Source organism: Oryzias melastigma, linkage group LG10, assembly GCF_002922805.2.
Source record: "Oryzias melastigma strain HK-1 linkage group LG10, ASM292280v2, whole genome shotgun sequence".
Classification (NCBI taxonomy): domain Eukaryota; kingdom Metazoa; phylum Chordata; class Actinopteri; order Beloniformes; family Adrianichthyidae; genus Oryzias; species Oryzias melastigma.
Window position 1 is genome coordinate 2,920,543 of NC_050521.1, and position 15,180 is coordinate 2,935,722.

Here is a 15,180-nt window from a genome sequence, read left to right on the forward strand (position 1 = left end):
GGAAGAGAGGCCAAAGCTGAGGAGAAACTACAGTATTTTCCTTCATGAGTCCTAATTGGATAAGTGTGCAGAATCCAAAATATTACTGTTTCTGACTAATTATAGTTTAATCATGCAATAAATGTGCAAATGACATACAAACTAACGACTGCAGTTCAGAAAGTGAATAAAAGAATGACGTTTCTGAGAAAGGATCTTGTTCACCAACTAACTGCAGCTTGTACATGTGAGGAGAACATGTTTCCTGTGTGACTGAAGCAGCTTTTCAGTGGATAGAATGTCACATACATGGACATCATCCCTGCACTTAATGAGGTTAGATTTCAGGTTTTTGTCCTATTCAGAACTTTTTGCATTTGGAAGTATATTATATTTCCAGCTTTAATCCAACTCTTCTGTACATTTCCTGCGAATTTACTCGTTGCTCTGCCAGTTTTTGCTTTTATTCTTTAATTTTTTTTATTTATAGGGTGTTTTAAGCTTGGACCATCTCTACCAAGGCGTGCAGCAATTCATCCATTATTTGTGACATGTCTTTAAGCCTTTAAGGCATTCCTAAAACACCATCTTATTTTTTTTCAATCAAACTCAATAATCACCTTAGCACTCAGTATTCCCACTTGCATCATTGCCGGTAATGCAGTTTTCCCAGCTCATTCTGTTCCTCTGGAATGAAATGTGGAACGATTAAAAACAGAAATTATTTGATGTCCACACATTTCTTGAAGGCCTAATCCATAAAACAATCAAGTGTACTCCAGAAAGACGAGCTTTGCTCAGTATTAGAATTCCACATTGAGCTCTTGTCAGTGCTTGTCAGCAGAGCAGAATTCCAACATAAACTTCAACTCAAACTGGGCTCTAAATAAACAAACTGGGTTAAAACATGTTTGTGTTTCATCCATCCGATGGAGACTTCAGTTCAGTTTGTTTAAGCTGTTTTTATTTCTAAAGGTCTGATGAGAATGTCTTTTTTTAATCAGTCCAGAACATCTGAGTGACAAAAGCAGCAATACTTTAATCTCCACGAGCCAGGAGTAGTGCTGCTGCACGTTTGTTAATGTGTCGAATGGATGAGTTTGCCTTAACCAGAGCAAAGCAGACACATTTATGTTGCACACATTTAGGACTTGATTGCTCCATATTTTGCCGTACTGTGATTTATGCTCTGCCATTTGATTCATTCTGCTTGCAAGAGCAAGACAAACAGACAGATTTAGTCTGAGCTGTGTGTGTAACCCCTGCAGAATGTGCAAGAGGAAAAAACTCAGCCTTCTCCAAGAGCAACAGGAGTGGTCACCCAAAATGAATGAGTGAAACGGCCTTCCTTCTGCCTAACGTCTGTCACAGAAAACTGACCCTAATGCTTTTGGTGTTGTATGCATCCTATTTAGGATTTCAGATCCATCCAAGTTTATTTTTTATACAACATCAAAAAGCCGACTGATCATTTAAATGTGACATAATATGGTGTAAGTAGCTCTGTCTGCACAACAGCTTATGAAGAACAAAATCCCCTTGGTTATAAAAGGTAATGCTGCTGGACGCACCAGACGCACATAAGATAAACCAGCAATTCATTAAATTCAGTAAAAAAAAAACAAATCTAGAGAATAAAGAATCTAAAAGTTTGCACTTTTCAACAGCCAGCAGTCCACACTGGTTCCATGAACTTGGTGTGAGTTAGAAAACAGTTCATGATACGTTATTTTGTCCTTTGTTATCCTATAAAATAGTGGGAGAAAAAGAAACTTAACGGACTGAAAACTCGTCACAGTGACAAAGAGCTTAAAGTTTCTTTTGATAAACTTGTTCTGGATTCCATAGCGGGTGATAGAAAAATGCTTGCTAAACAAAACCCTCTTCTGCTGCTCAGCAACACAGAGTCAGGCGTAAGCCCCTGTCTCAGAACGCCGTTATGATCTTCCATCATGTTATTAAAGACTGAAAAATCTCCAAGTGCAGCACGGAAAAAAAACAAGTTCGTAAAACAAAAAACAAGGCAATAAAAGGTATGAAAAAACTCAAGAATAAAATCAAAGTGATTTTTTTGAATTCACATTAGAATTTACTTTGTGTTATGAAAAAAATATTGATAAAATAAAAGACTAGAGGACCCTGGTCCTCTATGTGTGCTCCTCTCAAATCTACTGAGCAGTTATTAAGTCATAAAGCAACTGTGTTAAAAATAAAAATGCCTTTTTCTGGTGTCACTGGATGTGTTTTTGTGACGGATGTGAAATACGTTGCCTCCCGGCGAGCTCACCTGCTGAGTCACAGGACGATGATATAAGCTAAGCCCCTCCCACAGACCACAGCACAAGTGGGATGCTGCTCTGGTGCCACTTCTAACTTCTCACCAGCAGCAGCAGAACATGTTCACTCGGTCCCATAAACACTGTTGTCATATTCACAGCAAAATGCCTGATTTCACTCTGTGATCTGAAGAGCTGTTCTAAGTCAAAAAGTTTTGATCCCCGATAAAGACGAAGCTTCAGAGCCTCTTTTATAAGCCCGTAACAACATTTTTCTCTGTTTACTTGTATTTATGTTCTACATGCATGACCTGGTTATGCAAATTAGTTAATGACATCATCAAGTGACTTCACTGCAGCCTGCGGGTATTTTCATTACTGTGGAGCTGGCATTGGTGCACCATTGGTGCACTGCTGGTACACAGAAGCTTGAAGCCAATGAGGACAGTAATGTTGTATTGTGCTGTTTACACCCTGAACTGACTGTCATTCAGTGAAACAGCATTCATACAGAAGAACACCTGAACAGCTGAAACCTGTTGAGCTGAAACCAGCCCAGAGAACAGAATGTCTGAGGGCTTGGTTCTGTTATCATCCCACACAGATAGTGTCTGCAGATGATCAGTGCTGCTGCACATGAAGCAAAGCTTTGAGACTGTTTGATCGTATGAATATGAATTTACCTCAAGAGCAGCAGAGCAGCTTTTGCCCTCTTTATCACCATGGCAAGAAGAGCGACATCCCGGCACCTGACAACCACAGAGGTGTGTGTCTGGGAGAACCAAACCGCAACAGTTACTGCAAATGTGTCCGGTTTGGATGAGCCTTTCCTATTTATGTAAGCTCTGGTTTGTTGCAAAGTGTAAGGGTGTATTCAAAATGGAAAAGTCTGTTGGTCCAGATCGAGTCCTGAACCTTGCGTTTGGTCTGAATTCAACCAGATATTTCTGTTCTGGACCAAAGCTTGTACACAAATGGTCCCAGAGTGGTTCCTGGTCCCGGACCAGAGACCACTCTGGTGCTTTCAGCATGAATTTGTTTTGGATTATTGGGGTAAACCCTGGTTCACTTTAAACCAGGGGTGTCAAACTCAGTCGCACAGGAGCCAGAATACAAAACACACCGTCATGGGCCGAACAGGATAAACACTTATTCAACACTCTAAAACTACATTTTTAAAACTTTAAAACCATAACTTTTTAACATAATTATGAACTAGATTTCCCTGCAATAATGCTAGTGTGAATGCTATAAGCTGAATTTGGCCGTTGAAGATGCTAGAGCTGATAGCTGAAGATGCTGAAATTGATAGCTAAAATTGCTGAAGCTGATAGCTGAAAACACTGAAGCTGATAGCAGAAAACGGTAAGGCTAATAGCCAGCTAAAATATTTGCTAAATGCCAAATTAGCTTAAAAAAATGGGTTAGCCAAAACAGCTATCATGTAGCTGAAAACATAGCTAAACTCCAAAACAGTCTAAAACAAAACAAAAAACCTAAATTAGCCAAAACAGCAAGCAAGTAGCTGAAATATTAACTAAATTCCAAAATACCCTAAAAATCTTACTAAATGCCAAAACAGTCCAAAAATCACATTTTTTATAACTTTAAAACTGTAACTTTTTAACATAATTATGAATGATAAAACAGCATAATAAATCAATTTAAACCTTAAATAACTTTCAATATTTTACTCTCCATAAAATATATTTTGTCAAAATTATACAAGTTAGAAATAAGTACAAGATAACATCAGGTCATTAATAACAATAAAATAAAATGATCTGGAGGGCCGGATAGAATTCTAGAAGTCTAAAAACACCTTCAGTTTGGCTTAAAAACAGTTTCTGAGAATGACCCATTACCGTTCAATGTCGGCATTGCAAAGAGCGTTCAGAAACAAAGCCAGAAAATAGACCTCACATTTGCTCAGGTTGACTTTTTAGAACGCAGCATGAACAATCCTGCAGATCCGGGCTTGTTTCTGCTTTTTACTGTTGATATAAAAATGTTTAAACCTGCGAATCCCTGGAAAAATAAAAAAAAAATAAAAAAAAGGTTTCTATCTGAATGAGCCTCTGGGACTCCTCAGTGCATGCACCACTTTGATGTTTTCATTAGGGCTTTGTGGCGAGCCAGGTGGGAACAGACACAGAGATGGTGTGCCAGCTGAGAAAAAAATATAAAGCTCAGGCATGACTTCTCAAAGAACAGGCTCTTTGTGAGGAGTCTGCCCTCAAGTATAAACAGTGTCAGCAAACCCAGGCCACTGTTGTATCAGATTAACATGCAGCATGAATGTTTGAGGGCAGAAATAGATGTACAATCAGTCATCAAACAAAATTTTTTTTATACCAAGGCAAAGAAAAAGCTTTGTGAATTTCAATTATATGTATTGTGTTTGGAATGTAGGTTTTGTGCATTTCTCCATTAAACTGCAGAAACATTTTTGGCCTTTCAGGCTGTTACATCATACTATTTTTTGCATCCATTTGTGGACTCGGGACGGATCACGTCGATAACTTTCATGCTATTAAACCCTGGCCTTTCATCACAGTGACATGTTTTTAATTACAACGCCATTACTGCAGGCTCTCTCAAGCAAACTCATAAACCATATTTCCAATAATTGGAAAAGAATAGATGACTGTATGCAAGAAATGATATGTGGCGTTTGTCATTAAAGATATGTATGTAATTGTGTAATTCCCTTTAGTGACTAAATAAATGTCTCTTCATAAAGAGTCATTAAAGACTAAGTGATCCTTGGACATGAAAGCAGAGGTGCTGTGTAATCCTCATTCAGCTTCATGAACCTTCAGACAGGTCTGTTGGACTGACAGATGAGGGGAATCTTCACCTCAGATCTTTTTCTACTGTCATCGAGGCAGAAAGTCTGTCAGATTAAAACCGTCCGCTCTGATTAAAACAAAGGTCAAAAAACACTTGGTGTCGGCGGGAGCCTCTTTTCATGCTTCCCTCTTTTATCCTGGCTCGCTGTGAAACGCTTGAAGGACTCTGGGAGCAACGCTGACTTGAATGTGACCTCACTCTCAGGGTTAACCAGTGTCATCTAATGATCAGAGGCTCAGTCCCCTCTGGTGCATGACTCCAGGCAGGACTTTTCCTTTAACCTACTTTTTTCCCCCTCGGTGAAGAAGGTAGAGGCAGCTAATAAGGGAGGAAGTGACTCTGAGTAAATAGGAGCCTCTACAGAGCAGCCATTGTGCTCTGTTCACACATTGGTGACTGTTAAACATTAACCATCCCCCTGCCAAACAAAACTGGACCACGCATGCAGACAAACCTGGACCTGTGCACATACTGGCATTAATGCTCACCGGAGCTGTGCTTCTACAAGCTCTCTAAAACATGTTTACTGCCTAACAGGTCACAGTGCTAAAACAATCACACACACACACACATACGTGCTTTTAATGGTCAGCTTCAGGCAAACCAGATGACAATGATAACAAGCACCTGTGTATATGAAAAAGACTTTTTTTGTTTTGTAATTCTGAATAATGCTGCTTTACACTCATTGACAAATGAAGTTGGTTCATATTCAGCAGAAAACCGCTAGACGGACATTTTCCAACTTCAGACGGAAAACCTTTTATTTCTGAAAGTTAGGGATTTAACGATAAAGTCTAGCCACCATTCCATTCACAGTTTTAAAGTCACGATTTTGATTTTTTTTCCAATTGTTTTTTTCTCGACACAATGCATTAAAGGTATTTTAAGGCCAAGTATGTTTTCTTTTTGCCACTTACATCAAGCTGTTGAACGTGATGGGCCGTTTCGTACCCGCGCCCGCTCAGCGTACAAAAAAAAACAGCCGCTGAGCACGCACTCGGCCGTGCTCGCACTCAGCACAAATGACCATTCACACGTAGCTTGCAGAGAAAAAAGACTGAAGAGGTTCAACAAATAAGAGCACATCTCTCAGTAAGGAGACAGAAAACAGTTGTGATGCTGCGTCGTCATCATGACTGTTGTCACGGCAGACTGGTCTAAGTTGTAGTAAAGTTGCAATGAAAATCTGCAGTTGCAAGATGAGCAACAAATCTCGGGTTAGCTTGAATTTGCGTTAATAGTTGCAATCGCAACATCGCTAAATCCTCGAGGGACTGACTTATGTCAAACTTTTAAATCTGTAGGAGCTGCGAGAATTTCAGGAATTGCAAATGAAGAACACGCAGCCAGTCCACGACACGCACACACACGCACACACACACCCACGCACGCGCGCACCCCGACACACAGTGAGCCTGCATGAAGAAATGTCATCAGCTCTGCATTTCTAAATTTAGGTACCGGCCGAGACAAACCGATGTTTTATTTTTCTGCATCCATGAACATGTTTTTTTTACAGATTCACAAAGAGTCGTTAAAGTGCATTCACACCAAACGCGATTTGCACGACAAATTTGCATGCAACACACCTCTCTTGCAGTGCAACAAATTCACTGTTGTCGCCTGTCAAAAACTGTGTTCCTGAGTTCGACGCCGATTTATTGCTATGTGGGAGGAGCTTCCGGCTAATGTTTTTAGGATGATCTCTATAAGGAACAGTGTCTGTGGATATCTCAGTTAGAATGTATGGCAGACGCATACCATTTCGATAAATCAGGTTTATTTATTGTGAAGAGTTCAACAAAAACATCAGTAATGATGTCTCCATGTTTGGGTTTATATGATTATTATTCAAAGATTTTCCCAGTATTGGGGGCTGTGTCTGAATGACAGCTGTTTCCACTATGTTTCTGTGTCTCTGTGGCTGAGCTTGAAGCCTCTCTGTCTGGTATTAACCTGAGAGGGGAAAAATGAAAATTTCTTTTTTTTTAATGCTTTGATGAGGCCTGAGCTGTCAGCCTCTGCCTCCTGCAGCAGCTCTCTGTCTGCCAGCATACTGAGCAAGTGAGTTCCACCCGCACCCGCCGCTCAAATCGCAACGCGTGACTTCAATTGCCTCAGAGTGTGCTTGTACCATTGACTTAACATTGAAACTGACCGCCTCTGCCGTGCGATTTGTATTCAGAGTGAATGCACCTTTGCATCCTTACCGAAAGCTTCAGGTTTGAGGACAAAACAAACAAAATCCTCAGAGGATTCAAAAGGTTGTGGATGTGTTTGCATGAAGGTCTCAAATGAGCTGCAGGTTTGTCCCCCTCCACATCGTGTTCTTCCAGCAGTTACACAGATCAGAGCTAACTGTTCAAGACAGCTATTTCCTGTTTGCTAATCGGCAGCGGGGGTGGTGTGACACCGAATCCAAATTGCCTTTAATTCCTCTCTGATCAAAATGAATGGGAGCCCTGAGCTGAGCTGCTCTGGTCAGGTGGTGAAACTGAATCTAACAAAGAGTGTTCTTATTTCAGAGCATGTGTTTGGGCTTTTTTTGCAATCAATTCAGCATCTGCAGCTTATTAAGAGTTAGCATGACTTAATACAGGTGCAATAAATTCCCAAACATACCTACAATCTTTATTGCTTCAGGGTTTACAGTTTTTTGCAGCTGAGGAATCTGAAGGAGGCCATGGGAACCCTTGGTGCTGTTAGAAAAATAATTTGGTTGGGTGTGAGCCTGCTTTGGCTTCTGATGTGCCAGGCACGTGCTCCTGTTTACCTCCTCCAGAAAACAGTTTGGACTCAGAAGATGAAAACTAAAGAGATTTCATGTCTGGCTTTTATAAAACACCAATAATGTGAGATTGAGCTGTGTTTGATGCTTATTTGGTTTATTGAGTTATATTAGTTTAATGTAATGTGTGCTACTCAATCGAATTATGCAGTTATTTTTAACTGTATTAGCTTAATGAAGAATAAGTGAGAAGTGTTAAAAGAAATGGTGAGAAAGGAGTTTCTTGGTGAGACCTTGCATGCTCCGGTCTGTCTGCAAAAGTCTCACAGTAACAGGGGGGGTGGGTGGGGGGTCAACAGGGTTCAGCTGCTGTCTGACCCCCGTTTCAAAGTTTTGAACTTCACTCATGAGAATAAGAAGTCGGGATTATGAAATGTGGAAAGGATATTGCGGCGCTGCAATGAATGGTTAGCGGCTTTCTTTTCTGTTCTGTCACTCCTGAAATATTTCCTTTTCACACCGCTGTGCTTTTAGGGAGGCCCTGCAGAAACTCTGAAGTGGTCAGTGATGAGCAGTGGGTGAGGGTATAAGCTGCTTAGAGACATTTGAAAGGGAAATGAAGTCCTGCAGGCTTCCTGCATGGACAGGGCGGCGACAGTGGCGTTCAGAGCTGGACGTCTGTTGACACCTGCTGCAGAAACAAAACACAGCAGTGTTTATGTTCTGTGATTTACTGTCATTCTTTAAATGTTAACACGGTCAACATAATTGAAACTTCTCCGCCTGATCAGCAGGTATTCCTTATTTCTCATTCTGCTTATTAAAATCTTGTGTAGAATTGAAGAAGAACTAAGAATTGTTTGCTCCTCATTAGATCAGTAATTTTCCACCACACCTGGTCTGTGTGTGTGGGCTTCCTTCATGCTAGCATTCTCTTCTCTGTGTTGGGTCTTTGTGTCCAGAAACTTTTTTGTGTTTTCTGTTTCTTGAAGTGTCCAGAGTGTTCAGATGATCAGGGAGTTGTGTGTCCTTTTTTGTTGTGGTTTCTCATCCACATTTACAGTATGCTCCATAGAATGAGTCTGCATTGTGTTTCAGTTGTTCTGTTTGTTCCAGGACTTTCATTTAGATCATGGGTGCCGAAAGTGGGGCCCGAAAGCCAAATTAGGCCCACCAAAGGTCATCTTTTACCCTACCAAGTCATGGCTGCATAAGGTGTAGTGTAGTGTTTAGTCATAACCCATTACCCGTTTCCCATTGACTCTCTATGGTTCCAAAACTCTACATCTGTAATATACTTTTGGCCTCTGGGTGGTGCTATTGGTACTTTCTTTGCCAGCGGCTATAGGTGAATATCCCCCCAAGTAAGTCATCCCTGGGCTTTTTTGTGTTATAAATTCCCAAGAGCCTTCACGGTCACTTCCGATGCTTTAGCCGCCTTTTTCAGCTTGCCAAGATGGAGCGACAACGGCAAACGGAAAAGTCAAAAGTCCAGCTCCTCTTTATTTTCTCCTTTTATTTCATGACATGCAAATAAATATCCCATTTAGATTTTGGCCCTTTGAGCGACATCGTTTGGACCCGGATTTCGATAGAAGATGCTCATGGCTATGTTTGATTGAAGCCTTCTTTTGGTCGTTAGATTTGATTAAAACAGAAATGGTTGGATTTGGGGAGATAAATGGATAAGGAGAAAATTTCATCTATGGAGTTTGTGTCATCTTTGAGTTTTTTGACGTCATGACAGATGAGGATTTTACCTTTTTCATTGTTAGGATGTTGAGTTCTTGTGCCAGCGTTTTAGAGTTTCTGCATTGCTGCTCTGTGTGTCCGAGCATGCCTTTTAAACTAAATCAGAGCCTTTGATTTATTGCATTTGACAAATCCAATCCTGTCCTCAATGAGGAGAATCCATCCTCTGGATTTTGGGTGTCTTGGCTGTGGGTACCATGTCCTTTTCATTTGATTATCTTTATCCACTATAGTAGTTATTTTAACAGAGTCTTTAAAGTATTTTTCTTTTGTGTGTTCACTGTGTTTGACGTGTTTCCATTTTAGCCACATCTGCTTTTTGTCCAAGATGAGGAAGAATTTCGGGCAGCAGTCTTAACATGTTAAGGTAAACCATGTTTTTTATTCTTACATTTGGCTAAAATTAGTAGAATTAGCAAAAACAACCTGAATTGTCTGCAAGCTGCACACATAACAAAACTAACCGATGCTCACCAGCGGAAAGCTGAACGGAAGACGCCGGAGGGGGATTTACTTCCATGACCGCCGAGCAGCGTATCCTTAATGCAATCTTTAGTGTTACTTGAGAAATGATTACAAGGAGTGATAAGGTTTTCCAACAGCACAGCTGCAGGCTGTTAATGACAGTGAATGCATGGGGGTGTGCAAACAGTTGTGATCCAGCAAAGCCACGGCGAAATCTTTCAACCCCTCAAGTTTAGACCCATCTATCCCAGAGACTGAAACCTGTCAGCGCACGGCGGACTCTCCTCTTATTACAACCACCCCCCACCCCCCTCTACCTCTAATTAGTGAGTGCAGTTGTGCTGGAGCCCTGAAGGTGTCAGAATGTTAGTCTCCACTACAGCTGCCTATTAGTGTTGACCTTAAATTCTCAGCCTGTAATCCTGGATTTACACGACATCAGCTCCAAAACGATGTCATTCCTTCTCCTTTAAATAACAAACATTCAGTTCAAATTGTTGCATTTAAAATTCAAATTGTTGCTATTCATTTATTTTATCTGTCACATTTCTGCAAGCTAATAGACAGATTTGAAAAACAATAACGTAGATTGTATTTGACAAACTCTGGCTTCAACTAAGTTAACTAAAGACACTATGGCAAGTAAAATGAACATGGATGAGGGATTTAAATAGCTAAAGCTAAAAAAAGTTTGTGTTTGAGCAAAACTATTAGCTCAACGAAGCCCAAAGAAGATTTCAAGCCAAGTTTCCGTGTCATCTGTCAAAGGCAGCATCAGAATCAGAGTTAATTAGAGCACAAAATCAAAATCCATTACCCCTAAGTGGATGAACGACAGCCAAGACAAACAGAGGAGGGGGCTGTGAGGGGGTTCTCACGAACAGCAGAACCAACCTGGTCGGGCTGCAAACCAGACTGCTGACGTGCTTCTTTTGAACCATCTCCTCACAGCTGTGGAGGGCAGCAGCGGCCGGCTTTGTTCTCACATCTGTGAGCTGGACAGCTGGCTTTTTGGAGAAAATTACCGTCTGATATGTGGAAAACCAGAGTGGAGTGGCTTTGCCGAATTTGAACGCAACGATTAGAGCTAATTATAAATCCCCATTCTGCTCTGAAGTCGGCTGAGGAGCACCACGGCTGATTAGTAATTTGTTTTTTCTTGGTTGACCAAACATATTCAGTCATTTGAAATCCTGGATGGATATTTAAAAGAATTACAGTGGTGTGTCTGCTCTGGAAAAAACAGAAGAGCCACTTTGTGTTTACACTCTGTCCTCTCATTGATCCTTTAACTAAAGAGCCACATTTGTAGAGTAAAAGCTTAACAAATGAGAACATTTGATTGCACATTCTCTGGGCAACAGGAGGTGCAGTTTTAAAGCAAACCTCTGCCTCCAGGAGCAGATCGATTTCTTTAAGGAGTCTGCCCCACATCTAATAACCCCACCCGCCCCAGCTTTCTTGACCTTTTAGTCCAGCTGTCTGAGGCAGTCATGCTGCAGCTCTGAATGCAGAGTGATGGAGGAAAATTCCTTCAGTCTTTCCAGAGAACAACTGTTCCTTCATGAAACAACCTGCTCTTTCTTTCAACAACTCCAGATCACAGATTCTACTAAAGTGGCTGAAAGGAGAAGGAAAGAGTGCTGTTCACCCCCAGGTCAGGAGCTTGCTTTGTTCGCAATGCAGACACGGGTCTGCAACGCCGTCTGTGCATGCATGAGAAACACAACAAGCTGCTGGCGGGCTGCCTTTAACACTCCAAGCCCTGCGTGGATCTTCAGAACTGACACCAGGAGCAATTTAAAGATTAGAGAAGTTAGAGAGGGAAATGGAAGAAATGTCTGCAGGCAAGGGCAGTGACTAAAGTCTGCAGGTTACTCCAACATTAACTGCCTCACAGATAACCTGATCCAAAAGTTCTGTCTTCCAATGATTAATAAAATTCCACCTTCTTTCATCTTTATGAATTTTGTCCGTTTCTTTTTTCCAAAAGAACTGATCAATTTAAGCAGACATGGACCTTTTGGATCATGCAACATCAAGCCTGCAATCAGTCAGTCTACCTTTTTAAAGAGTGAAAATAGATGCTGTGCTGTTTGGTGACACAGTGTGTCCTTATTTAATGATTTCATGAGGAGAATCAGAGAACTGGAGTGGAAAGAAAACCATAGAACAGCATTTTGAAGGTGAAAGCTGAGATAATCTCCAAGCAGCTTGACGTTTCTCTAACTATAGCGGCACAGAATCAGAGGTTTAAAGTCCCCTACAATGAAAATCCTGTTTTTAGAGTTTTTAACATGTCTGTGTGACATTTTTCTTCTGAAAGAGAACAAATGAAATAAGAAATCATAAGTTTTTGCATTTGCATTTCCTTTTAAATCTCTGTCAATCAAAGTGTCTTGGACAGACTCTGTTTGAATGAATGATCTTCTTTCCATCAACAGCTCTGCTGCACATGCACTAAACCCTCATCTGTTCCTAGTGTCTAGTTCAGGTTCTGGAGAAGAGAAGATGGTATCTTCACATTGACTGCAGTCAAATGAGCCGCCGTTCACATTTCTGTGGTCAAATCAGCATCACTGGATTTTTTGTGTGAGTTTCATACAACACTGACTGAGGACAAATTTAACCAGAGGTGTCTGCAAGGAAACAATAAAGTCTGGAACAACCTCAAAGGTCAGAGTGTATCAGTCTGAATCACACTATCAGACACTGTTGAAGCTAAACTGGAAGATGACCAAGATGACACCCTGAATGACATATCCACAATGCATTTTGACCACCTACAAAGAGAGAACGCCTTTAGACAGAACTGGAGCTTTTTGATCTGCTTTGTGTTCACATTCAAAGTATGAAGCTCACCAACCTTCAGTCACAACTTCCCTTTGTGGATACGGAATGACTGCAGGTGAAAAATGGGAAAATCTACGCAGTACGCAGGTAGCTCGAACAAAGTTTTGAGATCGTAGACAACCTGATGAGTGGAAAGGCAAATTGATCCGGACCACTCACATATAAACTAGACCAGACGCTGAAACGATCCGCTGCACGGCGTGAATCTTCTGCGGAGGACCATGGCGTTCCGCGCCTGGTGTGAATCACATCATAGGTTAACACAGACGCTGAATTAAAGCGGCCTCCGTTCCGCACCACTTTGCGGCGCTCCCGCGTCTAGAGTGAACCAGGCGTTACTCTCCATAAAAATAGATTTTGTCAAAATGATACAAGTTAGAAATAAGTGCAGGATAACAGCTGGCCATTAATAACAATGAAATAAAATGATCTGGAGGGCCGGATAGAATCACCCAGAGGGCCGGATCCGGCCCCCGGGCCTTGACTTTGACACATGTGGACTAGAGTGATTTTCTGTAAAACCCTGATCGAAATGCTGCCGAAGATGAAGAGAAGGAGAATTAACATGAGCAGAGCCTGCAGACGACATCTTCATTAGCTTTAGAGTTTCCTGTCAGGGTGAATGAATGCAAACAAACTAACCTTCAGAGGCAGTCATCTCTGATGGACGCTGGAACTGAGTCTATGATTTGTTGGACCATCAAAAACATGGATTTAGTGACTTCATTTTGGCATTTCCGATCACTGCTTATAAATCCAAAGAGAGCAGCAGCTTTGACTCTAATGGTTCCTGATCAATGGCTGTTAAGTGCACAGATTACATTCTCGTTTTTCTTTTGTTGAATGAGAGCAGTGATGCATTTGATGCTTTCTACATGTAATGCGTAATTAAATGAACACAGTTAACTCTAGTGAGTCTTCAACATGAAGCTGCATTTCATCTAAGTCCAATGAAGAGTGCCTACTGCCACAGATTGCTTCTAAATTGATTGAGAAATTGAAGGAGATAGTTTGATCCCATGTTAGTTAAATAATTTAGCAAGTGTACAGTTCACTTAGCCTCCACAGAGTCTGCTCTTCAACATCAGTGAACGGTTGAAAAATTACAGTATGTTAAAGATTTTGTGTTTAAGCGCCAACATCAACCCCTCAGGTATTAAAGGGTTGGCTAAAGTTAGGGCCAAAAATGGTGTAACCCATGAGTATTTCTACAGTCAATTTAGTTCTGTCAGGAGTCAGAGCTCTGACTCCCCCTCTGGGCAATCATACAATCACCCACCTGCTTCTTAGGCCTTGTCCACACGTAGGCGGGTATCTTCTAAAACGAATATATTTTTATACGTTTCGGCCTATCATCCATACAAACCGAAGATTTAAGTCACTGAAAACGGTGCATTTGGAAAACTCCAGCCAAAGTGAAGATTTTGGAAAACTCCGGTTTTGTGTCTGCGTGTGGACATGAATAACCTCTGATTTACATTTTTAAACGTCACTTTTAGCGACAATTAATGCATACACGTCAGTACTAGCTGCGTTTCCATTACACATTTGCGCAAAACTTTATAGAAATTCTAGGAATTTTGAAAAAGCAATGTTTCGAAATGACAGTTTCCATTAAATCATCATTTTGCGATAAAGCACGAACCAACTAACGCGATAAGTCATTAAAAAAACGACGATGAATGAGAACAAGTATTTTTTTATTTGATTCACTAAAAAAGGAGCATTGCGGTGACGCCACAGCTCTGTCTGGAGAGCGCGTGCCGCGCAGAGTCTATTGATAGTCCCAGGTGAGCGTGAGAAACCTGTTCAGTGGTTTTTTAAAAAAATAACCATTCCAGCAAGTAAGCTGCTGGACCTTTTTCTGTTTAAAATCACGACGAGATCCATTTAAGTTTCTGTCTTGCACTCGCGCTTTTCCTCAAACGAGACTTCAGCATCTTCAGACTCCAAGCTGCAGAAGTGAAGCTGCAAATGAAGCTGTGAAGCTGTTAGATCTCTCCTGCCGCCCGCGTGTTGCGCTCTGGACAGACACACAAAGAGGCGCATCTATTTCGAAAAAAGTCTTTCCATTACAGTTTTGCGAAAAATGTCAGTTTCGATACCCCCCAAATACCACCTCCTCTAAGCGCAAAAACTTTTTTTCGAAAAATGTGAGTTTTTTTTTCAAAGTTGTGGTGTTTCCATTAGAATTTATTATCGGAATTCCAATTTGCAAAATTTCAGAGTTAATGGAAACACTGTCAACTACTGTTCTGGCAAGATCATAAC

At 41.0% G+C, this 15,180-nt stretch overlaps 1 protein-coding gene across 1 annotated transcript in view; it reads right to left on the minus strand.

Annotated features, from left to right (window-relative positions):
• pdgfc (platelet derived growth factor c) overlaps positions 1–15,180 on the minus strand; it is a 50,255-nt gene that overhangs the window by 18,192 nt on the left and 16,883 nt on the right. The gene's annotated exons all lie outside the window — the stretch shown is intronic.